General features: G+C 48.8%; 1 protein-coding gene across 2 annotated transcripts in view; it reads left to right on the top strand.

Annotated features, from left to right (window-relative positions):
- Positions 1–28,000, top strand: part of PKNOX2 (PBX/knotted 1 homeobox 2) — a 282,247-nt gene that overhangs the window by 71,883 nt on the left and 182,364 nt on the right. For both annotated transcript variants that reach the window (XM_049654902.1, XM_049654896.1), the window contains exon 2: positions 18,891–18,960. The gene's annotated coding sequence lies outside the window, so the exon portion shown is untranslated. The remainder of the gene's footprint in view (positions 1–18,890; positions 18,961–28,000) is intronic.

Raw genomic sequence — 28,000 nt, 5'->3', positions numbered from 1 at the left:
TAGGGGCGCCTGGGTGGCTCAGTCGGTTAAGCGTCCGACTTCGGCGCAGGTCATGATCTCGCGGTCCGTGAGTTCGAGCCCCGCGTCGGGCTCTGTGCTGACTGCTCAGAGCCTGGAGCCTGTTTCACATTCTGTGTCTCCCTCTCTCTGACCCTCCCCCGTTCATGCTCTGTCTCTCTCTGCCTCAAAAATAAATAAACGTTAAAAAAAAAAATTTAAAAACAATTAAAAAAAAAAGAGGAAAGAGAGGGGTGCCTGGCTAGCTCAGTTGGTAGAGCATGCAACTCTTGATCTTGGGGTTGGGAGTTCAAGCCCTACACTGGCAGTAGAGCTTACTTAAAAAATAAAATAGGGTGCCTGGGTGGCTCATTGGTTTAAGCGTCTGACTCTTGATTTCAGCTCAGGTCATGACCTCACAGTCATAACATCAAGCCCCATGTCAGGGTCTTCCCTGGGCATAGAGTCTGCTTAGGATTCTCTCCCTCTCCGTTTGTCCCTCCTCCACTCACTCTCTCAAAATTAATTAATTAATTAATTATAAATAAATAAATAAATAAATAAATAAAAAGAGGAATGAGGACTCTGTCTTTGTACTGATATGGAAAGATCTCCAAAAATATTTTAAGGGTAAAAAGAAAAAATCCACCAAGGTGCAGAAAAGTGTGCATAAAAGGGGGATACCAAGAATCTATATTTGTGTTCACTTGGATAAGTGGGGGACAGGAATGGAGGGAGATATTTCATATACCTTTTGATTTTTGAACCATGTTATGTATTACCTTTTTAATTTTTTTATGTTTATTTATTTTTGAGAGAGACAGAGTGCAAGCAGGGGAGGAACAGAGAGAAAGGGAGACACAGAATCGGAAGCAGGCTCCTGGCTCTGAGCGGTCAGCACAGAGCCCGACGTGGGGCTTAAACCCACAAACCGTGAGATTGTGACCTGAGCCAAAGGCAGCCGCTTAACCCACTGAGCCACCCAGGCACCCTACACATTACCTTTTTAAAGACAAAACAAAACAAAGGAACACCAGGAGCACTATGCAAATCCCACAAAACATCTAGAAAGAGCTGCTGATTTGCATCCTTGGGCTCTGAATTATACAGTGGCGGTGGATATGGAAAGGGATAGATTTGAGAAATATTTTTTTATAGAGTTCATTTATTTTTGAAAGAGAGAGTGAGAGAGGGTGAGCATGGGAGGGGCAGAGAGAAAGGGAGACAGATTATCCCAAGCAATCTCCACACTGTCAGGGGAGAGCCTGATGTGGGGCCTAAACTCACAAACCATGAGATCACAGCTTGAACTGAAATCAAGAGTTGGACGCTTAACCAACTGAGCCATCCAGGCACCCTGATTTGAGAAATGTTTTTTAAGAGTAAAATCCCCCTGGTTGGGTGTGAGGTGAGAGAGAAGCAGAGGCAGGATCCAAGGTGGCCCCCAGATGGGGGTAGCTGGTGGAATATGGCATCGTTCTGAGATGAGAAGACTGGAAAGAAGCATGTTGGGGAACCAAGGAGGTGTGGAGAATCACTTCACCTCTGAACACAGACACTCAGTTCCTGGGACCCTTCCTGGTCCTACTTCTCCATCCATCCACAGGCCATATTTCTGGCGACAGATTTCTAGTTTACTGGTGATGTTCCCTCCTACCAGACACAGGGTATGAATCCCAAGATAGGGTGGGGTCTATAGGCGGCTCTGGGCAACATCCTGAGCATCAAGTCTTCCAGGGAGAAGAGGCTAATGTCTGGAGCAGTAGGGAGGAGGCCCAGTGAGTGGGCATGGCAACCAAAATCCCACATTCCCTGCTGGGTCAGTGTGTCCTAGAGAAAGGGCAGGTCTCTGTGTTCCATTTCCCATCTCCGTTCTAATTCTCTTTGGCTCACCATCTGCTGCTGGAGAGGAGTCTGGGGCTGTGAGCCTGGCGCATCCCAGGAGACAACAGCCCGTTCTCCCAGGATTGATGTCTACCCAGGGGCACCGTGGTACTGATGGCAGTGGGAGAGGTAGAAGCCAGAGGAAGGGAACTCTAGGCAAAATGAGCGTGTTTGATGTGACATTCACGTGAGAAGTGCAGTGGGATGGGATGTGTTTGGGGTGCATCTACCCATTTGCTGACAATAGCAGTCCGCTCAGCTGTGGGCCCTCCTACAAGCCCGTCTGGGGAGTTGGGGGCCAGAATGAAAAACGGACTGAATAGCCAATGGCAGCCACGCTGTTTGGTGTTAGAGGCATTATGAACTGGTATGTGAAATATGGCCACACTCTTGGTTTTAGTTGGAGCTGGAAAGGATTAGAAGACAATTAATAAATCATTTAGTGCCTTGAGTTTAAGTAACTTATTATTATGGGCTGCATATATTTATTACGCTTCACTGAGCAACATTGGCAAATTTCCTTCAAATGTCACACAATTTGTATGCAATTTGTTTCAGAAGGGTTTTTTTTTTAATGCATATATAAATTATTAACCTGAATTCTTCAGGACAGATTGCCAGAATCCTAGCCCCTCCCCCACCATCCCTTATGAGTCTCATAAAGACTTTCCCCCAAATGATGACGGTGCCCTGTTCCCCCCAGCCCGCCAGCTGAGGGGCTGGGAGAGGAGGCAGAGTGGCTTGCTGTCTCCTTGATCTGCGATGGGGCAGAGACCTAAATCCTGCCTTCCAAAGCTTTAGGGAAAAGGAGAGAAATCAGGCTGGCAGGCTAGGTCTGTCCTTAAGTAGGACTAGGGTCCTGTTGACTACGGAGCTGGAAGCATTTCAGACACTGATGGTTCCACACTGTTCATTTCATCACTGGACTGGACAATCTAGTCCACATTTTTTCAGGCCTGATTCTGTGGTGTCTTCATGTTTTTCTTGGTGGAGCAGTTTAAAGTTTTGATACGATGACATTTTTAATTGACTCCTGAATTATGACAGCCCCTCCCCCGGAAAGATTCTCATGTGAGTAGCTAGGGATTGGGTCAAAGGACAATCTGACTGGCTTGCCCCTCCCCTTTCCAGGTGCCTTTTCTAACATCTGTACAATGTGCATCTATCGAGCACCTCGTGTGCAATAAATAGATGCTCTTGATGTGCATGTGTGCATGTGTGCGTGTGCGTGTGTGTGTGTGTGTGTGTGTGTTGTTATTAAACAAGGTCCCTGCCTTCCTCTTGCTTTATGCCCCAGCGTCCACAGGAGTCAATGCCTATTGAGCAAATGAATGAACGCAGGCAGCTTCTGAACAAGCTTCAAAACAACTTACAGGAAGCGTGGAAGCATCACGAGGGAGACTCATTTGGGATTTTCCAGATAGCCAAAGCTTTACTTCTTCACATCCTCTGAGGATGTTTTCAGCCTCACCAGTGGGCATCCTCCCTATCTTCCTAAGTAAATGATCCTGAACACGGCTGAACCTGATGTGATGACTCACTAGGTTGCCCCTCAGTGCTCTCCTCGGTCAACCCTCCATTCCCTCCTCGCACCTCCTCTTTTACTGCCTCTGTCAGCGGAGGTCTAAGATGCCAGATGCCTGGTCCTGTTAGAAGCATGTACGAAATCAGTCAGAAGAAGCTCTGAGTAAGAGTCTGGGAGTTTCCCTTACAAGTAAGGTTCATAAACTTTAGTGGGAAGATTTTGTGACACGTACTTCAACTGCTCAGAGATTTTTAAAAAATTGTTTTCTTTCTCTAAAATTGTTGAGTTTATGAGGTTACCGATTAGCTTACTCACATGCTGGTGAGGGAGGCTTTTTTCATCCTGGAAACTATGGTCTGTCTGCTAAGACGCTGTGAAGAGAGTAGTCGGGTTGGTAAAAGCATTTTATCTGCGGGTTTGCTTTCAAGAGGGTCACAGGGAAAGTTCTCTGACTCCATTATTTTAAGCCACCAGAAGGCAATTGAACTATGAGAGGGGCCTCTTGTTTACTGGGGATTTTGCCCATGAGTCTTGAGAAAGCATCTGCTGTGGCCTGGCTCACCAGCTCCGTCACCCCCTTTGCCCCTGGAGAGTGCTAGCTCTTCCCTCTGCCAGAAACACAGCTGCTTTCATGTCTCCCCCTTGAGGGGTGGCCCGGCCTACCTTTCTGCAGCCCGACAGAGGGCCCTCTGAGCAAGTCCTGCCTGGAGACGGCCTTCACGGTCCTCTCCGCGTAGGGGGAGAGTTGCCTACGCCAGCCTTTGCCACCCGTCAGCTCTTTGGCTGGCAGGTGCCAGGTGGAGACAGTCAGTTGCTCAGGAGAGAGATTGTTCTGGGTAGTTACTGCTAGCAAGGGATCCCATTTTATCTACCTGCCATCAGAGTAATCTGTCCTCTGCTGGAGGCACCTCAGAGGAGCAATGAGCAGGTGAGGCACGGCAGATGGCAGTGCAGCCGGGTGACTCCGGGCTGGAGAGGGAAGCGGCCAGCCTGGGCTCTGGAGGCCGCTGGGGCATGTGCAGTGAACTCAGGAATCCTCCCCCGCCCTCCCCTGTTTATGGTGATATTCGGTCTCCTTTAGGAAACGCACAGTTTTCCTACTCCGTTTGTTCTCAGATTGGTGTTATACCCTGGAGCCAAATTAGTGGCTAAGAACAATTGGAAACAAATGCTCTTTCGGTGTCCCCCTGCTGCGATCTGGGGATCCAGGTGGGGACACCAGCCGAGTGGTTGCCTTTTCCACTGAGCCACCCCTCCGCAGAGAATCAGCATCCCAGAACCATTCAGCACAGCCAAATTCCCTCATAATCAGCCTGTGCTGTGCACATCTGCCTAACCTCAGTTAAACAAGCTGGAGCCCTGTTAAGTTATTTATGAAACAATATTCAGGACCAGCCCCCCGAGGCGAGTTAGGAAGTAATGAATGGAAGTGCTGTTTGGAGAGGCCTGCTCACCAGGGCCTGTGGCTGGCCTGCTGGAGTGCGTGGCTTTCTTCCCCTGGGAGAGACGCACAGACAGTCTTCTTTGGATGGCTGCCATGGTGGGCACTCTTTTCTGACATGTAGGTGGCTGTTGGCTTGGCTTGGACTCTACGGTGAATATTTCCACTGCCTCCAGGACTGGCCTGAGGGGAAGTGGCTGACCCTCCATCTTGCCATTGTCTGGATGTACCTGCCTGAAGTGGGGAGACCCTCATCTGTGGCCCCTACTTAACATGCTGGATGACACCTACCCCCTCAAGCAACCGGTATCTGTTTCTCCCTTTAGACTATGGACTCCTTGAGGGGAGAGGGATAGATTTGTTGCTCGTTATTGATCTCCAACCTAGCAAAGGGTCTGACACTCAAAACACATTCTGTAAACGAATGAAGGGAGCTACTGGCTGGCATTCAATCCTGGACTGGTGTGGATAAGTGTCATCCCTCTCTTAATCCGTTTCTGCAGACATGAAATCAGGAGGATGGAATGGATAATGTCTAAGGTTCCATCCAGGTGCAACTGTGCGCGGTTCTGACAATCGTCCCTCCCACTGCCTCTGGGCCGGCTCCTTCTGGATAGGCGCTCCCCATTGTGGCTGAGGTCCCCTCTGCCCTGGTGATGCTAGCTTAGTCATTCCACAGGTTTCCAGTCTGCGTCTTGCTCTCTGGTGGCCAGTCTGCCTGTGCTGTTTTCCCCTGACGCATCCATCCTCAGTCTGTCACTTTTCTCAGGCACACAATTGAAAGTTCCCTCCCAAGTAAAGCCAGACACAAAATGAGAGCTTCTTGGCCCAAAGAGATGTGTTTGTTCTGCCCTAGGCTGTCCCTCCTGGGTAGGCTGCATATACGCTTCCTTCTGGCCTGGACCCCTCTCCACAAGGGGAATTGAGGGCCTCCTCATTTCTTTTTTTTTTTATTTTTTTTTATTTTTTTTTATTTTTATTTTTTTTTTTTTAACATTTTTTTTTTTTATTTTTTTTTTTTATTTTTGGGACAGAGAGAGACAGAGCATGAACAGGGGAGGGGCAGAGAGAGAGGGAGACACAGAATCAGAAGCAGGCTCCAGGCTCTGAGCCATCAGCCCAGAGCCTGACGCGGGGCTCGAACTCACGGACCGCGAGATCGTGACCTGGCTGAAGTCGGACGCTTAACCGACTGCGCCACCCAGGCGCCCCGAGGGCCTCCTCATTTCTAACCAGAGGAGGGTCAGCCCATAGCACATCACGTCCCTTTATCATGCCCCCTTTATGCCTGCTGCAGAACTACTCTCCCTTCCTTCCTCCTTTCCTTCCTTCCTTCCTTCCTTCCTTCCTTCCTTCCTTCCTTCCCTTCTTTTAATGTTTTTAATTCATTTTTGAGAGACAGAGAGACAGAGCATGAACGGGGGTGGGGCAGAGAGAGGGAGACACAGAATTAGAGCTACTCTTTCTTTCTGCAACACTCCAACAATAACGATTATCATAGTTACTTGCATGAGAGAAATAATTTTAACTTTTCAGAATATATAATTATTTCGCTTCGTTTTTACAATATCTCTGTGTTGCGGGCAAAGCAGGAATAAACATTTTGATTTACTTGAGGCCTAAGTATTTACTGGTGTCCAGCTCAAGATTTCTGGGAAGCTTAGAACTTTCTAGCTTAATGTGAGTCTAGTGAATATCTCTTCCACCAATTCTTAACCTTCCTGGGGACACGGACAGCCTTGAAATCTTGGTAAAAATGTATAAATCCCTCCATAGAAAAATGTACACACAAATGCCATTCTGGATAAAATCGCAAGGGGTTTGTGGACCCCTAAAAATGTAAGATTCCTCTTGCCCTGTTCCAGACACTCAGTTCAGTAGATGAAGAAACTGAGGCCCAGACAAGGTCAAAGACCCCATAAGGTCAAAGGGGCACAAAGATAAGACTGTCTCCTGGGCCCTAAGACGCTTTCCAACACACCAAGATGCCCACGGCTGCATCAGGTGAAGGACCCAAAACCCCTCATCATGTTCTCAGCTTCTTATTCCCTTTCCTTTTTAGATCTCCTGCAGTGGATTCGTGGGACTGTCTTTCATCTCAAGCTAGAGAGTGTCCCAACTCTCTACTAGTTGCTTCCTACTTCCCACCAGTTTAAAAACATTTTTTTTCTTTTCTTTTTTACCCTAAATTGTGTCTCATTTATCCAGTACCGGCACTCTGGAATCGCCTTGGCTCAGACGTTTCCACAGGAAAGTTGCCTTTCCTGTCAGCAGACTGGCCTGGGAGCTTCTGTCCCTTTCTGCCTGGCAGCCGCCCCTCTGTGTTCTCTCCCCTGGGCCTCAGAGACTTGGGGTTCCCTGCTCTCTGTGTCCGCCCTGGGCTCCCTTAGCCTCACCTTGGCTGTCAGCTGCTTCTCCTCCTGTTCTTTAACATCCCGGGCTCTTTTTTTTTTTTTTTTTTTTTTTTTCTGAGAAGTTAGTGGTGGCGTGTATTTTTTTAAATTGTGATAGGGGCGCCTGGGTGGTCCAGTTGGTTAAGCGCCTGACTTGAGCTCAGGTCGTGATCTCACGGCTCGTGAGTTTGAGCCCTGCATCAGGCTCTCTACTGTCAGCACAGAGCCTGCTTCAGATCCTCTGTCCCTCTCTCTCTGCCCCTCCTCCCCCACTTGTGCTATCTCTCTCTCTCCCCCAAAAATAAATAAACGTTGAAAATAATAAAATAAAATTGTGGTAAAATGCGTATCACATAAAATTTACCATCTTAACCACTTTTAAGTGCACAGTTCAGTGGCATTAAGTACTTTCATAGTGTTGTGCAATCATCACCACCATCTATGCACAGAACACTTTTTATCTTACAAAACTACAACCTGGTATCTGTTAAACCCTAACCCTGCCTCTCCCTTCCCTCCCAGCCCCTTGCAGCTACTATTCTACCCTCCATCGCTACAAATATGACTCCTCTGGGTACCTCACGTGAGTGGAATCAGACAGTTTTTGTCCTTTGGTGACTGGATTGCTTCACTTAGCGTCGTATCGCTCCAGGTTTATCCACGTGGCTTTCCTTTGAAGGCTCAGTGATATGTCAGTATCCATATAACGCTTCTGTTCCTCCATTCATCTGTCCACGGACACTATGGTTGCTCTCACCTTCTGGCTCTTATGAGTAACGCTGCTAAGAACAGGGGTGTGCAAACGTCTGGGTCCCCCCTTTCAGTTCTTTTGGGTGGAGGCATGTTTTTGAGGTGTCTTAATTATCCTCCACTCTCCCACCAGCCTATTTTTATTTTATTCTTAAACTAACGCCTTTTTTAAAGTTTATTTATTTATTTTTAAGAGAGAGAGAGAGGCAAGGGCAGAGATAGAGGGGGACAGGATCCGAAGCAGGTTCTGTGCTGACAGCAGAAAGCCTGACACGGGGCTTGAACTCATGAACTGTGAGATCATGACCTGAGTCAAAGGCGGATGCTTAACTGACTGAGCCACCCAGGCGCCCCTTAAACTAACATCCTTTGAATACAACCACTGGCTTCACCAGGTCTGTGGCATGTGCCTCAAAGGACGCTTTCCCAGAGAGGTCCGGAGGCTCTTTCCTGTCCTCTCTCTCTAAAATGTCCCTGTCCCCTCCCCAGTCACTTCTGCTCCCTTGTCATGCTGCATTCCTCTTCCTAGTGCTTATCACCACTGGACTATATACGTGTGTATAAGTAGTTTGTTTCCTCCGTTAGCATGGGAGCTCCATGAAAGCGGAGACTTTTCTGTCTTCTTCATTGTTATATCTTTGATGTCAGGCACAGTGCAGGTACACATGCCTAAGACATAATTTTTAAGTTATTAACTTGAATGATTGAATGAATGAATAAATAACCAAGGCACTATTCCTACCTGTAAAGATCTTACAGTCTGATAGAGAGACGCATTAAAATCGTTGTACGGCGGGGCATGGGAGGGTGGGGGGGTTCCTGGGTGCCTCCGTTGGTTGAGTGTCTGACTCTTGATTTCTGTTCAGGTCATGATCTCACAGTTGTGGGGTCCAGCCCCATGTCAGGCACGTCTCTGAGCATGGAGCCTGCTTAGGATTCTATCTCCTTCTGCCCCTCCCCCACTTATGAGTGCTCTCACCTTCTCTCTGTCTCTCAAGATAAATAAATAAATAGGGGCACCTGTGTGGCTCAGTTGGTTCGGCACCTGGCTCTTGATTTTGGCTGAGGTCACGATTTCACGGTTCATGATTCTCTCTCTCCCTCTCTCTCTACCCCCGCCCCCCTCCGCTATCTCCTTCAAAATAAATAAATAAACTTTAATAAATAAATAATAAAAAATAAAAATGAATAGATGAAATGGTTGTATGGCAAAATATAGGGGCTCTGAGGGGTGTGTAGGGAGCCCTGGCCATGGCTCTCAGACCGCCCTGGAGAGGTGGCCCAGGAAGTCCCTCCATGTACTCGGCAGATTTTCCCCTCTGATAGAAAGGCCCCAATTGTTGAGCAGCTATAAACTCGTTTTCCCACCAGTCTCCCCACCACCTCATGACATGATACTATTATCATCAGTGTCTGGGCAAAGAAATCAAGATGGAGTGAGATTAAGGAACTTGCCAAGGCCGTGAAGCTAGTGAGTGAGGCAGGTTTGGAATCTGACTTCTCTTTTTTTTTCTTCTTTTGTCAAATATTTGTCTCTTCCTTTATTAAGTTTCTTCGCAAAAATTACAGAGGTGACGGTGCTCCCTGCACCGGCAACAAGGCTGAGATGTGCTAAAAACGGTGTGCCTTCATCCCTGTCTTTCCAGTGCCCCATCCGCACCAGTGTGAACACCCTGGGCCACCCCTTCCACGCTGCCTCCGTGCTCACACAAACACATGCAAAGGGATCAACTCGTCCTAGAGTTTTCTCTGTTTTTATAAACTTGGAATCACTCCACACACATCCTCTGCTACTTACTTTTCTTATTTTGAACGTTATGGCCATTTTGCCTGGCAAAAGGTGTCGGTCGAACTCATTCTTTTTAATGCCCTCATGTATTTATAGTATGGTTGTACCAGGAGTTATCCAACCATTCCCCTATTGGTGGACATCCACGTCGCTTTAGACTTTTCCCCACGATAGATGCTGCCACATTATCCCTGTGCACCTGCCACTTTTTCCCTGTAGGATACATTCTCAAATTGGGGCTGCTTAGTCAGTCAGTGTATTCTCAATGACAGTAGATTCCGTATACTATTTTCCCAAAAGATAGTAGTGACCCAATGTCATGCTTTTAACCAGTACATCTTCTAGGCCTGACCGTCCCCACCCTTCTTCCTTTCCTGCTTTTCCTCAGAGCCCAGTACTCTCAAACTCATCCCAGCCACTTCCAACCTGGCCCAGGACTCTCCAGGAAGGTGGGAGGGACACCTCTTCCTCCTCTCACCTGTGACTGCACATGGGTCTGGGCATTGCTTTGTCCTCTGCTTTGGCCAGTGAAGACTGGTGGTCAGGAAACCTGGATTGTAGTTCTAATTCTGTTTGACCTTGGGCAAGCCACTTAACTTTTCTGTACGTTGGTTTCTTCATTCATAACTTGAAGGAGGTGGGGCTAGATGATCTGTAAAGTCCTCCCTCTCTCCAGATGACCTTCCCAGTTTGACACACCCACGGAGCTGGCTCTCCCAAGTGGAGCACTGGGGGTCTGTCTGCTCTCTGGGTGCCAGGGAGTGGGTGGGTGCTGAAGACAACCCAGAAGAGCCTTTCTACTGCTAACTTCCCTCAAAAGACTTTCCTGCAGGCTTGACTGCTTGTTCTGCCAGGAAGTGGTGGGTAGGCTGGGGATTCTGGAGCCAGACTGAGATAGAGCTGGGTTAGAACCCAACGCAGCCGTATTTCAGCTGCATGACCTTGGGTGGCTTGCCTCACCTCTCTGCGCCTTGACTTCTGAATCTGTTAAATGAGCAAGATAGAATGGCCTCACTATTCTAGAGCAGGCTCTAATACAACGTTCTGCGATGATGGAAACGTACTCCATGTGAACCTTCCAGTACAATAGCCACCAGATATGTGTGGCTGTCGAGCACTTGAAATGTGGCCGGTGAGGCTGAACCCTGAATTTTAAATTTTATTTCATTTTAATCAATTAGGATTTGAATTTAAAAAGCCACACGTGGCCGGCAGCTACCTTGTTAGACTGCGCAGCCAGCGATAGAAGATGAACATTGGATCCAGTAATACAGTATATAGAAAGTGCTTAGCTGGCCCAGTGTCTGGCACATAGTAAGCACTCAATAAATGTTTGCTATTATTAGGTATTATGTGTCTTGCTTTCCGGCCCACCACGCCTCATGGCTCTCAATGACACCCCATACCGGCTGTCCCAGAGTCACCTGGGGGAAGGAGGGAGAGAGGGAAGGTGTTGCTGTGGTGGTGCCTGTCAGTAATGAGCCTTGCACTAAATGTTTCTGGTCTGCTACTTTCCCTGGAGGGTCATGTGAGCCAGAGTGGTATGTGGCCTGCTTTGCAAGTGATTAACATGGTGTAAGCAATCTGCATAGAGAGAAAAAAACCCTCCGTTGGTATTCCATTATTCTATTAGAGTTTCAGAGCCGGGATTAAGTGGACATGATTTCTTCCTATGGGCCATTAATTTTGTTTTATTGCTGGTCTGATGGCCATTACCCTTTTTTGCCAATGCATTCCCCCATTAGGTTTGTACAATTAACAAAATATGTGCTGTTAGGGCTTTGATAGGAACAGTGGGATGGAAATAAAGGGAGGGGGTACGGCCGCTCCTGAGCCAGGGTGGGGAGAGGCTGGACCCAGGGGTGGGGCCTCAGGAATAAAGCGGGCGGGGCTTGTTCAGCACCTGCCTTGTAGCCATTGGCGTTCCAGGAGAGCCGCCCTAGGACCTTTGCCGTCTGTCTCCAGGCTAGGAGTGGCATTGCCCAGGTGGGAGGGAAGGACACTCAGGCGGGCCTGCCTGGTAGTGCTGGTATTTTCCTGAATCCTGTCATCCACCCTCCCGCTGGCACCGCACAGCTGAGAACATAATGAGCCACCCACCCCTGTGCTGTCACTTTGAACCCGAACCTCTTCAGCAGGCAGAATAAGTCAGCCTCTAGGTGTCTGACCCTGTGACGGGAGAGACTTCCAGGGTGACATCTGCCTTCTCTCAGGGGAAACAGGAGGACCCGTGCGTGATTAAAAGGGGGTGACTCGGGTGCCTGGGTGGCTCAGTCAGTTAAGCATCTGACTCTTGATTTCGGCCCAGGTCATGATCTCACTGTTCCTGAGTTCGAGCCCCGTGTCAGGCTCTGCACGGAGCCTGCTTGAGATTCTCCCCCTCTCTGCCCCTCCTCTGCTCACACTCTGTCTTTCTCAAAAGTAAATAATAAATAAAAAACTATGAAAGGAGGTGGCCAATACTCAGCATCATCTAGTGATTGCCATGTGGAAATGCAGGACTGGCATTGTTAGGTCACCTGACCTTTGGAGAAAAGTTAGAAATACAGATGGTTAAAATTTGAAATTTCCCACTTTTGAGATGTTGGCAGAATTTATAAAAATTCCAGACAGGCAAGAGTCCATGGAGGGACTGCCAGTTGGCAACGCCTGTCAGACAATGAGGCGTCATGGAAGGGTTTTAAGGAGGAGTGGCCACAATCAAATTTGTGTTCCAGAAAGATGCCGGGCTGAGGGGAGGTGGTACACGGGCAAAAATGGGGTGAGGCTGGAGGCCGGGAGACCAATTAGGGCCCTGGAAGAGAGAGAAGGCCTAAGGCAGGTTGACGACGATGCCGTGGGGAGAAGGGCAGTGAGACTCCTGATGGGGAATCAGCAATCCTCCGAGGATGTCCATGGGGCCGGGGAGGCTGCCCTGTGAGCAGGTCCTGTAGCTCCTGAGGGTTTGCCTCTGTAGAGGGCCCCGCCGCCCTGGAAGCCCCCACCGCACTCCCATAGGATGCAGACAGGTCACGAGGGCCTCCGGGTCCTTCTCCTGTGTATTAAAGTCATTAGGATTAGCCCACCAGTGCCAGCATTCCTTAGAGGGGTTTATATGTGAACCTGTACTTACAGGTATGGGCCCAAGATTAGAGACCCGGGGAGCATGACCCAGGGAGCTCTTCCATTCCCTCTGCAACAGGGTGACCAGCACTGCCCGTGGCCCAAGGGGCCGAAGACAGGTGTGGCATTAGCATTGGCTCTTACCAGGCTTCAAGAAAGGCTGCACCCTCAGTGAGGGCTGGTGGGGGGCGGGGAGGGGGGTTGCATCTCAGAGCCAAGTATTTAGTGCCAGGTAATTTTATCCATTTTCAGCTACCTAGTTATTGTGTGATTTAGAGCCTGCTGGTCAGAGCCTACAGGGCTGCCACTGACAACCTCATTCAACAAGTGTAAATAAATAATTGGAAGCTCTTGCCAGGTGATGGGGGAGCAGAGGTGGAACAGAGAGGGTGATGGGGGGAGCACAGGTGGAACAGAGAGAAGCCTCAGCAGTGAGGTGGGGAGACACAGGACACACCGTCTGGATGGATGGGTGATCCTTCAAGGGTTTCCTTCTGGAATGGTCTCTTCACGTTTTGTCTTTCTTGGAAGTTTTGCTCTTATGCCTGTGGATGGGCTTTCAGAGAAGAAGAGCATCCAGAGAGACTCTTGGTGCCCCAGAATGGGTTGTCATAATTTGTCCTCATCCCAAAGGTCTGGCTGGGGCAAGACCTGAAAAGCTTGTCACGGGCAGTGGGATAAATGCAGAAGGCCTCAATCTTCTTGATTTGCCTCTCGTTCTCCTTTTCCATTCAGTTGCTGCCTGCCTTAGCTCAGAACACATAAAAACAACAAAAATCCTCATTTATTATTATTAGTATGTTCCAGGCAGCTCTAGGTGCATCATCTCATTTAAAGATGCTACTGTTGGGGCCCCTGGGTGGCTCAGTCGGTTAAGCGTCTGACTTCGGCTCAGGTCATGATCTCACGGTTCGTGAGTTCGAGCCCCATATCAGGCTCTGTGCTGACAGCTCAGAGCCTGAAGCCTGCTTTGGATTCTGTGTCTCCCTTTCTCTCTGCCCATCCCCCCGCCTCTCGCTCTCTTAAAAACTAAATAAACATTAAAAAAAATTTTTTAAAGATGCTACTATTAACCCCCTACCTTTTAAACAGGAGAAAATTGAGGTTTATAGAGATTAAGGTTAGGTTAACGATGGACCTAGGTTTGAATCCAGAACTATCTGGTTCCCACATCTTTACTCTTAACCAGGGTGATATACTGAGGTGCCTTAGCATGAGACTTAGAGCCCTCCCTGGCAGGTTAGTCTGGGCAACCTCACAGGTATATAGATATCAGATGGAATTTTGGTTTAAGGATTATCTAGGAGTCTAACCATATCATTTTGCCTATGGGGAAACTGAGGCACGGAGGGGGTAAAGTTTCTTGTCCAGGATCGCGCAGTAAGTTAATGACAGAGTGAGGGTGTGAACCCATGTCTGGTGAACACCCCAGGCCTAGTGTTAGACTCGTGTTCTGTGTGTTCTCTGTGTTAGACTCATGCCCTTGCTAAGCCCTACGTTCATCTCTCTCCAGCCTTCCAGCTTTCCTGGGCGTGCTCCACGGGTGCCACTCAGCTCTCCTGGAGCATGTGCTACCTCCTGCAGGAAGCTTTGTTCTGTCCCTCTTCTACCTCATTCCCAGACAAAAATTCAACAACTCGTTCCTCATTAACCATTTCGCAAGTTTCCTCATATTTATAAATGTGAGTGGTCAGTCTCATTTATAGTTCCATTTTATTTTCATGGTGAACAAGACAGGCCTGAGTTTAAATTCTGGTCCTATTATTGCACGGCTGCTTGTCTGAAGGCTTTTGACATGATCCCTTGCCTGCCAGGACCACACACTGCTGGCTCTGGAAGGCTCTAAAATACATGGCACATAGGTGGTTCCCCAGCATGTGTCCGTGGATCAGTGCCAGTTAAAGTAGACTTTTCCACTGATCACGAGTGAAAACTAAGGACAGCATGGAGAGGTCACATATTAACGTGTGTGCACACATGTGTGTGTGCGTGCATGTGTGAGAGAGAGCGAGCAGACAGACAAAGAGAGAGAGGCAGAAAGAGAGGGAGAGGGAATGCATTCCATGATGCTGTATTTATTCAATTCAAAGAATGGTCCTGTTACTCCCCTTACTTTGGGGGTTGAGTTACTTTATGAAATGATGATAAATGAAGACAGTATCAATGTTTTATCAATATAGAAGTTTGTCAACCCTATCAGACTCCTAATTTTTTTTTAACCTTTCATAGATGGGTGACGCCATGTCTGGAAGACCATGGTTGGAGCACCTTCTCACCCAGTGCAGATTCTCCTTCCAGGGTTGGGGAGCTCACTACCTTCTGAGGAAGCCTAGCTCATTTTTGGATGGTTCTCATTGCTAGAGGCTTCTTTCTTATATCGAACTGAAGGTTGAATTCCTCTAACATCGACCAGTTAGTCCTAATCTTATTGTCTAGTGTAACACAGTCCTTCTTTCATACAATTTCTTCAAATATTTAGGGGACCACCATGTGGGAGAAGGACGGGTAATCTTACGGACAAAGCCCTGTGTCCTAAGGGACACAGCCTCCTAGGAATGAAAACAGTGACAACAAAATAGCAATGACAATAGCTAACATTCAGCGAGTGCCTATTTTGTGTGAGTCACTGTCCCAAGCACTTTGCAGGATACAAAATCAGTCAGTCCTCACACTAACCTCAGAGGTAGAACCCTTATTAGCCCCATTTTACAGATGGAAAACTGAGGGACAGAGAAGTTAAGTAACCTGTCCATCCCACTAGTAAGTGGTGGAGCCAGGATGGAAAACTGTGCAGGCTGGTTCCAGAGCTTGAGCTTTTAACGGCTAAACTTTTAACCCGAGCTTTAGCCACTAGACATCTTCGCTCACCTCCCCTCTTCACTGTTAAAGATATTGAAATGGAGGCAGGGGCGGGGGGTGCCTGGGTGGCTCAGTCGGTTAAGCGTCCGACTTCGGCTCAGGTCATGATCTCACGGTTTGTGAATTCGAGCCCTGTGTTGGGCTCTGTGCTGATAGCTCAGAGCCTGGAGCCTGCTTCGGATTCTGTGTCTCCCCCCTCTCTACCCCTCCCCCCCCCAAAAAAAATAAATAAAAACATTAAAAACAAAAAAACAAAAAAAGAAATTGGTTTTTGTATTGAGCCCAAATCAGCCTGTCCTCAAAGCAAGTGGCTTATCCAATTCGGCAAACCACCTCACCCATCCCAGGCCTCAGTTTCCCTGGTCTGATTACAGTTCAGTCCCACATTCAAGGGAGTGGGTTGAGAGAAAAACACAGAAGGGACTGGTGGGATAATTTGCATGCCCTCTGCACCCTTCCCTCGCTCTTGGCCTAGCTTGTCTTTCCTCTTCAGACTCCTCAGTATTCTAGAGAGTCAGCCAGTAGACATCCTTTATAAGAGTCATGGGCTGGGGAGCCTGGGTGGCTCAGTCGGTTAAGCGTCCGACTTCGGCTCAGGTCATGATCTCGCAGTTTGTGAATTCAAGCCCCATGTCGGGCTCTGTGCTGACAGATCAGAGCCTGGAGCCCGCTTCAGATTCTGTGTCTCCCCCTCTCTCTCTGCCCCTCCCCTGCTTGCAGTCTGCCTCTCTCTTTCTCTCAAAAATAAATAAACATTAAAAAAAATTTTAATTTAAAAACTACATTAAATGGGATGTCAAAACTGCATCTTAAATTAATATGGATTGATAAGTCAAGAGTGAGGGGACGGTTCATCCCTCCGTTGGACACTATATGGGAATGCAACTTAAGATCACATGTAATGGATTTCAAAGCAACACCACACTCTGGGGTCATCCTGAGCTTCTGTTAAATTCAAATAACCCACATCTTTTTTTTTTTTCTTTTTTTTTTTTTTTTAACCAGGTTACCCTGTTTGGTGTTTTTGCGATTGACTTTTGAATGTGAGAGTGGGATTTGGTGAATGTATCCTTGTCAAATCTTTTTCTACAATTCTGTAAAAAATAAAAATGGATTTGCATGTGGACATAAGATGTAATAATTTGATGGGTCAGAGTGATGGGATGGTGGGCCATATTCCTTCATCTTCAAAGTTACCTCATTTACGGCTGTCGTGATGTTATTGTGCAAGAAACAAAAACTGGTAGAGGAAAACTTGGACTTTGTAGTTTTGGCCCCTTCTTTCAGCTTGTTAAAAGCTTTCTAACACTTTTGAATCCACCTCTCCAGGAGAGGCTCTCCTTCCCAGCTTTACAGCATATGTAAATGAGAAGTCTGACATATCTTCTTCTCAGGTGCTGGCGTCTCAACACACAATCCCAGAGGGCAGGGATAAAGCACCACTGCATGCAATTCCATCTAGAGACTTCTTACACTGAGTTCACACGTGCTCAGTAGCAGCATGGCAGTTGTTCAAAAGAACGTAAGCTGGAGCCCACTGCCAACCACTGCCCATCCATGGCTGGTCCCAAGGTGCTGGTTGTAGATTCTGTTTGGAATGAACAGGGTCTACCAATGAACATTTCAACAGACGTACACAGAGAACTATGGTGGGCACTTGGCGAGGTTCTGGGGCTATAAAGATGCATAAGACGTGGTCCTTGTCTCAGAGGTGCCTCCTTGAGCCATTTATCTTGGTCATGCAGATGTTAGTAGACAGCCCCAGAGGAAGTACGGACACCATCCTGAACAAGAGGGACATTTTCTTTTCATGAGCACATCACGGTATGGCCCACGCCCAAATCTTCTGTCTGAAATTCCACCGCTTCCAAGAAGTCTCTCTGTCTTAATTAAAGGGAAAATATTATTAGAGGGGTCGGGGCAAGGGGGTTCCTCTTCTTCGTGTCATTTCCTTGTTGAAAAACTTTCAATGGCTCTCTTCCAGCTCCTACCCCCAGCCTGGCCTCTCGGCCTGACACTCAGAGCCTTAGATGCTCTGGCCCCATCTGGCTTATTCAGTGTTGGTCTCTCCTGGTTGCTTGCAGGCAAAACAGCCTCTGCCTTGTCCCAGGGCACTCCCATGCTGCCCCCCTCTCATCCATGCCTGGATTGCTCCCTTTCCACGAATGCCCTCTTGCTCCCTTCTGCTGGCCAAATCTTGCCAATCTCCAAGGCCCCATGCAAGTTCTCCCTACGCCCAAATACTTCTTGAGCACCTCAGCTCTCGCCAACTTCATTTCTCTGTGGAGAGAGAATTATAGTCCCTACCACACAGCTCAGCACTACTGTGCATATAGCCTTGTCTTGCACAATATCTGGTGATGTTCCATATGGGTAATCTTATTTCCCGAATGACGTGGCAGCATTTTTATAGCAGGACCCATCCGTGGGATTTTATTCCTGCTGCACCTAGCCAGCGTCGATCACGGAGCAGACACTCATAAGCATGTGCTGGGTTTTTCTTGTTGTTGTTGCTCTATTTCCAGAAAGAGAATTAAAAGCAGTCACATTTTTTTATCTTTCCAGTCCTTCCCTCATCATTCTTCTCCATCTAGCCCAACTGCACTCTTCACCTTTCCTTGAAATTTCTCTCTTCCATCCAGATTTTCCATAATCCTGCCATAAACAACAACCTGGGCTTTGTGGTTTGCTAGTTTTTCACAGCCTTCCCCATGTAGGTTGCAAGCTTTCACAGGGGCCGTTCAGCTCTGTCCCTCTGCATGGGGTCTCCCTTCAGACGGGAGGCATCAGTAAATGATTATTGCCTTGGTCAGCTCAGGGCTCTCAACAGCCATGAGCCTGTTTTTCTCTGGGATTCCTATAGAGAAGGGGATGAAACTCGCAAGAAATTGAGGCAGCAAGCAGGTAAGGAGGGAGTGATCCTCTCTCTCTGTCCTGGTTAGCTGTCTAAACAATGATCATTTTGCACCAAGAGTGCCTGGATCGGGAAGTTTTCCCGATCAGGACTGTGGGAATAGAGCTGTAGTCCTGTGCTGCTCCTGAGCCAGAACGACTCCTGAGTTTACCCTCATCCCACGTTGGCTCTCACTCAGAGCTCTCACTCAGCAGAATCATACACATCTATAAAAAAACGTTTTCTTTTATTGACAGGTGAAGTCTGGAGCAGGATTCTGAGGCTTTCTGTCCTCCATGCCGCTCACCAGAAAAGGGACTGTGAACTGTAAGTAACTTTGATTGGTGTTTCCAGGCTGACTCAATAAGGTTACGGGTTAAAGACCAGCCCTGAACCTAATCTTTAACAGTCATGCAATTGTGCAAGAGAAATCCTCAACAATGAGCTAGTCAGAATGTAAAATACAGTGGACTTCTAATTAGATTAGGTCTGAATGTGACAAAGAAGCCCTGTAATATGACATCCTATTTAATTAGACTTTATTGATTATGCATTAAGGTGGACCTGATGTGTTATGTGTGTCATGAGTGTTGGAGAGGGAAGCTCTTGAGTTTGCAAGGCCAACCCAGACCCCAGCCATTGTCATCTGTGGGCTAAGCTGGGGAGTCAGGGAAAGCCCACACTGGCTTTGACACATGGTTGATTTCTAGGGCGGCGTGAGGGAGGGGAAGGGGGACACTGCTGGTGGCAATGGTAACACCACCTTAAGCTCACGTGCTCATTTTGGCTCTCCCGCTTGGCAAAAGTCTACCCACCTGCAGGACCCAGCCTAAGTCGAGCCTGCTCCTCGAACCCTTCTTTAGTAAGTCCAGCTAGAAGTGATTTCTCCCTCTCCTGAAGTTCTTCTGTGCTCACATGGCAACCTCCCCCCTGACCGGCATCTTCCTGCGCGCCCCCCAGCCGGGCTGTGAGCTCCTGGAGGGCAGTCTGGGATTCCGGGGTCTCCGTGTTCCCACTGCACCCTCAACCTGGTCTCTGCTCAGCAGATGTTAGCCAGAAGACTGGGTCGCCCGGGCTATGTAGTTTCCCCACCCCGCTTCTGGGGCTACCGGAGGCTGGGCTGCTGCCAGGCCTTTGATAGTACATTGGCTTCCAACCAGTCCATGGAATTATAAATGATTAACCGTTATCAGCGCACATCTTCACCTCTGTGTAAAAATAGATTGACTGTAATGAGTATTTGAATAAATCATAAGAATGGCCGCCATGCGATCGTCTAACATCCTGCCGATGGCTGCCCGGTGAGTGAGCAGGGCGCCGGCCCTCCCGCCTAATGGCCTGCGATTCAGTGCTGGTCGCCTCTGTGATTGACGGGCTGCGGCTCCCAGGGCACCTCCTCCACAGCCCAGGCTCTGGAGTGGTCGGATCCCCGGGCCCCAGTGGGAGGGGGGAGGGTGGGGGGGCGGCAGGGAAGGGTGCCTCCCTCCATCCTGTTCCGGGAAAGCCTACCTGGGAGATGCAGCCGGGGGCTGGGGGAGCCAGCGTAGATAGACCTTGGTGAGAATCTTGTCTCCTCGCACTGGAGGTTAAAGGGGCCTCATAAGTCAAGTCAAGTATGAGAGAAGCAAGCTGAGCGTGAACCTTAATGAGAGTGGAGAGGGGGGGAAAAGATGTGCATGTTCCCTCCCTGTGGCCGAGGGCCCCCCACACGTGTCCAGGGGAAACCCCCTCACTTAGGAACACGCTCTTGGACCTGCATTGAGAGATAAAAGCATGAGGACCCTGCCTTTTGGAAGGAAGAGGAGGGGGTGGTGGGCTCAGAGGGCCTGGGGCCACTTGAGGAGGGAATAGTCTGAGTGAAGACCTGTGAAGGCTGGATTTGAGAGGGAAGCAGCAAACATTCTGTTTCATTCCAGCGGTGTTCCAGTTACTGTGGCTGTGTAACAAGCCACCCCAAAAGTTAGTGTCTTAACAGTGTTTTTTATGTGCATATTCGGTGAGCCAGGAATGCAAACAGGGCACAATAGGGACCGTTTGTCTCTGTTCCGCTGGGTCTGGGATCTCGGCTGAGGCAGGTGAAAAGCTGGGTGCTGGAATCAACTGAAGGCTCATTCACTTGTAACTCGGGGGGCTAATACTAGCGGTTGGCTGAGATGTTAGCTGGGCCTGCCGGCCAGGCCCATGTGACTGCTCCAGGTGGCTTGGGCTCCTTCTCAGCATGGCGGCTGAATGCCAGGAAGGGAGCACCCTGAATGAGAACAAGAGCCAGGTGGGAGCTGCACTGCCGAAGTCAAGCAGCATTACTTCCACCATGTTCTCTTGGGGGGGCAGTTACACAGGCCTGCCTCAATTCAAAGAAGGGAACATAGACATCCCTGCCATCATGACTCGAAGGATGAGTGTCAACAGCACATGAAAGGAGGAGATAGGGACGGGATATATGTTGTTGCAACCATCTTTGGAGAGCACAATCTACCACGACTGGTACCTGGCAAGTCTGACATAGTATAGCCTCATAATTTCCACAGACAGGCTGAAGAAACCCCCATCCTTGGGCATCAAACTGTCCCTCATGTCACGGAATGTCTGGGTTTAAAGCCCCTCCCCCCGAGAGGCCAGGCTAGGCTTCCTCCCAAAGCGGGACCCCCCAAGGACATGCTGGAGTTCGGAGTTCCTGCAGCTGGCGGAAGCTTCCATATTAGTGTCCGTTTCCGCAAAAGTAGTCCAGTTTGCAACTCACAGCTTGAGGTGCCAGGTATGGCGGGACACTTAGATCTGTGACCAAGGATTTCTCAAGCCTAGAGCCTTCATTCAAGGCTCCCCACACCCCCAACTCAATGGCCTTCCAAGCTGGGGGAGGTTTCAGCCAAAGATCAGGACTTAAGAGGCTACTGGGGCTCTGTAGAGGACTGGGGAAATCTGGGCAGCCTTTCCTATCTGAGCCCCGTGTCCTCTCTTTTTCCTGCCCTTCTGCCACATACCTGTGCCATTAAGGGACCAGACCCCTTTTCCTTTGTCATTTTACTGACATGGATGCAGCTGAATTTTGGAAGAGAATCTGAGTGCCTGGATGCCTTGTTGTGACTTAAGAGGATACAAACAAAACTCAAGCAACAGAAGAGTGAAAACAACCAATTCATTTCTCCAAAGGGCTGAGATATGAGAATGGCTAATGCTGAAAGGGTGGGAACAGGGAGGAGAGGGATAAGGGGGCTTGGTTTTGATAAAAAGGTGCTGGAGTTGGGAAATGTAGGTCAGGAAACTAAAGTGTAATTTGGACAAGTGAAGGAACTGATAAAAACGTAAAGATCATTTGTATTTTCAGGGCTCCAACTTGGAGGTGGGGGGATTGGATCTGAAGCCCCAAAATGAGTTTGGATCCTGGCTTAGCACCTTTGTGACCCAGGCATATCTGCTTGGGCTTCAGAGCCCTCATGTCCAGAATGGAGATGGGATTGTATACGCTTCCCAGGTCTGCTGTGGGGACTGGAGGGAAGCCAGCATGCGAAAGCACTAAAGCCATTCTTGGCGCACAATAGCTACTCAAAAAATGGTTCAGTCATTTCATCCACCCAGTAAATAAATAAAAAGTGGAGTTGGAAAGATTGTCCCTCTCCATTGCTCCTGACAGGGATGGTCAAGAATCTCTCCTTTAACTGTATCCTCCATAAAAGTTCACTCATAAACTATTGATATTTTAATAATACACATTAGCATCTTGCCCTTTGACAAATGAATATTGAATGAGCAATAAAGAGGCAAAAGAGTAACCAGATTTAGGGCTGGCTGCAGGGAAGCTGGGATCTTATGTAGTTGTCAGAGGGAATATGCCCCTTTCCAGGCACCTTGTGACTCATCTCTCCCCAGTGACCCCTAGGAAACAGCTTTGTAAAGAGCGCTCAGATTCTAGCCCCGCCCAGTGTGAGCAGGATTTCTCCTACCATTTCTTTCACTTGGCCGGAGGGGACTTGGGAGAAGAGAGGAAAAGTCATTAAAGAGCTGCTAAAGGCATGGATGTTTTGCCCACGTGTGAAACACCTTAGATCTCTCCATTACCTCTGCTAAAGGTGCCGACCTCTTCCTGATTCGAGATCTCCCACTCCACAAATTGAAAAGTCTAGAGACAGTGCACCCACCCCCAATCAGGTGATGAGCTTAAGAAATGTAGCCGGGACACAGGGGTGCCAGAGCACCTGGCGTGGGGGTCCCAAGCAGACTGAGTTCAGCCACTGGCCCTTGACGAAATTCAAAGGCAGGGAGAGGAGCGGTGGTGACATAAGAAAGGCATTTATTTCAGCGAGGCCGACACCAGGAAGACAGTGGCCCAGCATCTCAAAGACCGGCTCCACAATGCTGAAAATAAGAACATAAGGAAAATGTGGGACAAAGGTCGGTGGGTACACGCAGGTGGGCGGTAAAGGTCAGGTCCATCACTGTCTTGGGGTCAATCACAGGGGTCTTGCTGGTGTCAGGACAGTTGTTCTTGCTTGAGGGGGTAGTTTTGGTTCCCATCACAGGATGCTTTGTGCACAGGGTCGTTTGAGTTAAGAGATAAGCTGGAAAGAACTTAATCAGTTAGGAAGTACAGACTGAGATCGAAATGGAGGTAGCTGAAGTCCTCTTTCAGAAATAACTCACACTAGTTCTACCCGCCTCTCGGCCTTTCTCCTCCAAATCTTGATTGGGGCAGTTGCAAAGGCCTATGGGGTGTGTGTTAAGGTTTGTAAGACAGAATTCCCTGCCTCTTGCAGCTCCTGTGCCCAGCCCCACTGCCATAGCCTCCAGTATCTCATGGCCTCCATCTGGGCTGGGAGTCCTTGAGTGTGCAGAGAACAGTGACAGGGGCTCTTCGTTGGTCCGGCTTAATTGGTGTGATTTAATGGCGTTTCTGGCGGATTCAGATTTATACGGCTTTCTGAGCTGCAAATCTGCTTTCTAAATGTAGAATTTTTGTGGAGTGGTAAAAAATAATGGCTGTTCTGTGATTCCTGCCTCCCGAGCTAGGAGATTGCAATTTACATTATGCAAATAGACATTATGCAATCAAGGCACTTTAGCAGGAATCTGGCGGCAGAGCGGCCGCTGATGAGATGCCGAGGTCTGCAGCCCCAACTGAGGGGCTCTGCAAGAGCGGAGATGAAGTGGGGAGCGGGTGGAGCCGGCGGGAGGAGGCAGAGTCTGTTCCGGCTGGCCCAAGGAGGCAAAGTGGAGCCTGCCCAGAGATGAATGCATCCGGGGAGCTGCCAAAGCGACTCTCTCAATTAATGGCTTTGTTTAATCATACCCCCTGTCCAGAGGAGTATTGTCTTACGGATAATTTCGTTTGCCTAACGAGATTTTGCTAATTAAATCTCCTTTCAGTTGGTGTGACTATGCCTGCAGGAGAGGGGGCTATTTGGAGTCTTCTCCATAAACCTTTCTGGAGAGGAGCTGAGAAGGAGGGGAGGGAAGGAAGGGAGGGGAGAGGAGGAAGAAGGGGAGGGAGAGACTTCCTGCTGTGAGCAGGCCTGGAGAAGCTTTGAGCGTTTGGGAGCTACAAGCTGGCTGCTGCCACCCACCCGGCCTTTCTGTCCTGTTGGGTAAAAAGCGCAGACTCATAAATCTTTGTTCCACCCGAGGGATTTCCCCCTTTTTTTCTTCCTCTCTGGCTCCTGTCACCTCTGCTATTATCCCTTCTCAAGTTCTTCCCAAATCCCCAGGAGATCGCGAGGGATTTCCAAGTACTGCGTGGTGGTGGTGGTGGCAGTGGTGGTGGCAGTGGTGGTAGAGAGATGGTGGCCATGTGGGAACCCTCCCCTTGCTTTTTGCCGTTAGCCAGCCAGTCTGGCTCTTCAGAGAGGAGAAATCGCTCCCAAATTGACCATTTCTCCAGGGATAATTGCGTGAATCAAAGAGGAGAATACCTCATCAAATTCATTTATCATCAGAGTCGGCCAAGGATAATCTCCTATATATGGAGGAGCCTAGTGCTGCGCCTGAATAGTGGGAGCCTAATTAATACTGTTGTATCTGGCCAGTCACGCCTGTGCCCCGCAATCCCCAGTGGTGCTTTGCTGACCGTAGCCTACTTGGCCTGATTTACCATGGGCTTCACAGCTCAACCCTGTCTACTTTTCCAGTTTCATCTCCTACCCCCCATGCTGTTCCTTCTTCCCTGTTACTTACAGACACTCAGACACATGGGCACATTCCTACTCCTGATACCCCAAATACACCTAGTTGCTCAGTTCCCCTCAGATACTCTGTATAACTTCACACCTCAGTGCCTTTGCACTTGCCATTTCCTCTCTCTGGAATCTCCTTGACCTGGTAACCCCTGTTCCTCTTGCAATACCCAGCTCACATATCTCCTCTATGACTATCTCCTTATGGAGCTTTCCCCAGCTTTTGTGAAATACTGCTGCACTCCTTCTTTTCATCTATGTCATTATAGGACCTTAAATATAGTTATTTGTCTGTCTATCCAAGTTAAGGACTGAATCTTATTCTTCTCCTATCCCAGTACGTAGAACAAGGCCTGACCATAACAGGCACCCTATAAGGTTGGTTGAATGAAAAAAGGAATGAATGCACCTAGGAGAAGAGGGTGGGGTGATGGAGAGGTACCCCCTGGTAAGTCCTTGAAGCCCCAGGACGTACAATGGCAGTAGGAAGTCAGGAGACTGATTTCTATTGAGATTCTGCAGAGTTGCCTGTCCATTACCTTTACTTCCTGGGTGGGGAGGCACTACCTCCGTGGGCTAGCTCATGCACTACGTGTGTCAGCACCTCCTGTCACACATCCTCACATAGATCCTGTGAGGTGGGGATTGGTTTTGCTGAGGGAACCAAGACTAATATATCCACATCAGGAAGCAAAGCAGTGGTCAGCTGTCACTGGGCCCACTGGCTGGGTCCCAACAGGATCTACCTCTAGGCAGGTAAAAGCTGTGCTTTCCAGTGTCCCTCCCCATTTATCCATCCATCCATCCATCCATCCATCCCATCCATCCATCCTTCCATCCTTCCATCCGTCCTTCCATCCATCCATCTTTCCATCCATCCTTCCATCCATCCATATATCCATTCATCCACCCTTGCATGCATGCATGCATCCATCCAACCATCCATCCTTCCATCCATCCATATACCCATTCATCCACCCTTGCATGCATCCATCCATCCTTTCATCCATCCATCTTTCCGTCCATTCATCTACCCATGCATGCATCCATCCATCAATCCATCAATCCATCAATCCATCCACCCTAGAAGTGTATCACATCCTTGCTGCCCATGACACCAGGGCTCACACAGTGCTGGAACGCCTGTATGTCTGTGTGGTGTGCTATAGGGTGGGGAGAAACTTAGGCCCCACGGGGCAGCCTCTCCCTGGATCTGGACTGTTACCCAACTAGCGGTGGGGATGTCAGGTGTGGAGGAGTCTGCATTCCGTGCTGGGGAGCATGGGGACGGTCTAAGAGAAATGGCTCCTATCTTCACGTGTGATAAGGGTATGTGTATGTTACATGTGCACATGCAGGCTGCAGGTGAATGAGCATGTGAGTGTGTGTGAGTGAGCATGTGTGTGCATGTGAGTGAGCGAGGCAGTGTTTGTAGAGAGCGGCTTTGTGTTTGTCTTGGTTCCTGAGTTTCAGTGCTTTGCTTTTTGCCCTGGTGTTTTCCTATTGGTCCAGATACATCTGTCAGGGTGCTTCTCTGCAGCTAGGCTTTTATTCATCTTAATATGCCCACCGTGCTCTCGATGCTCTGAGTCTGAAGTATTTCTTGGTACATAATAGGTGTTCAACCAGTGCTCCGGGATGCACTGAATGGTTGAATGGCTGAATGATTGAATGAGTGCACAAGCGTGCACTCTGGTGTCCGTTAGACCTGACTTTGAGCCTTAGTACTGTTATTTGTGTTGCTGAGACCTTGGGATCAATTTTCTCATCCAGAAAGTGAGAATCTGAAACTACCTATTCTATCTTTCTCAAAGGGCTGTTGGTAGAGGATCATAAGAGGTCTGTGAAAGTGGTTTATAAACTATGGAGCACTATGCAAGTATAAGAGGTTGTTATTATAATGGTTATTACACTTGAAGTGATCATTGTGTCTGAAAATTAGGGATTCTGTTTTCAAGAATATAAAACCATCCTGGCCTGATTTGAACTCTGAGATTTACAGAGCAATCATTATAGGAACTGATTCCAGGTTTGCCCAGCTGTGGGAACTCTCAAGGGGCTGGGGTGGGAGGCAGGGGCTGGTGAAAACCGTCCATCTTCACTTCATGCCACCCGTCTCCCAAGTGGACCCACATGAAGGTCTCTCCTGAGTCTCTGAAATTGCCTAGACTTCTATGCCTCATTATCTTTGCAAATGCTGTTCCCTCTGGCAGGAATGCTTGTCTCCTTTTTCCACCCTCTTCTGACCCTCTCATGCCGCCAAGTTGCCGCACTGTCCCCAGGCTCCCAGGCTACCAAGTCTGCCTCTCTGAAGGCATTTATCACAGTGTTCCTGGGACTGTTAATATCTGCCTCCCTGGCCTCAGCTTGCACTTCTAGGACAGAGGAGGGCTTCTTCCCTGCAGCCCCAGAGCTAAGGGGATGGATGGCTAGACGGTGAAAGGTGAAGGGGAGGGTTGGGATTTGGTAGATGCCCAGGATTTGAGCTTTTTTTTTTTTTAATTTTTTTTAATTTTTAGAGAGGAGAGAGCACAAGCAGGGGAGACAGGCAAAGGAGAGAGAGAAAGAGAGAGAGAGAGAGAGAATCTTACACAGGCTTCATGTTCAGTGTGGAGCCCGATGCAGGGCTCTATCTCACAACCCTGGGATCATAACCTGAGCCAAAATCAAGGGTCAGACACTTAACCGACTGAGCCACCCAGGCGCCCCAGGCTTTTGAAGCCCCAAGTCTGTAGAGGAAGATGAGGAAGAAGCATCAGAGAAATGAGCACTGCCTTGAAAATAACCCCCAAATTTCTGAGAGCTATTTTCCACCCACTTTCATGCCCCAGATGTTGAATAGGCTGATCAGTCCTGTACAGGTGAGTGACTGGCCGTCAGCCAGGTGGGAGGTGAGGCCTCCAGGTTAGAGCTGAGGCCTCAGGACCCGGAGGCACCTGCCTGTTGCTGACCCCTTCAGGTGAGCAGTTACCCACATGGGGAGGCAGGTGCTGCCTACCTCCTTCCTCAACCCTTCCAGATTCTTTCTCTTGGTGGAGTCAGCCCCAGCTGGTGGAAAATCTGTTGGAAGCCCTCCTAGGAACTGGCTCCCTTGCTTCTCTCCCTGTGTTTGGAGGCATCTTGTCTCCACCCTGCTCTGGGCCTCTCCCCCACACTCTCCCACTCCCAGCCGCTCTCCTGGAGCCCCAGGCAGCCGCAGCCAA

The sequence above is a fragment of the Panthera uncia genome, chromosome D1, assembly GCF_023721935.1.
Source record: "Panthera uncia isolate 11264 chromosome D1, Puncia_PCG_1.0, whole genome shotgun sequence".
Taxonomy (NCBI): domain Eukaryota; kingdom Metazoa; phylum Chordata; class Mammalia; order Carnivora; family Felidae; genus Panthera; species Panthera uncia.
This window is presented reverse-complemented; position numbering and strand designations above follow the sequence as displayed.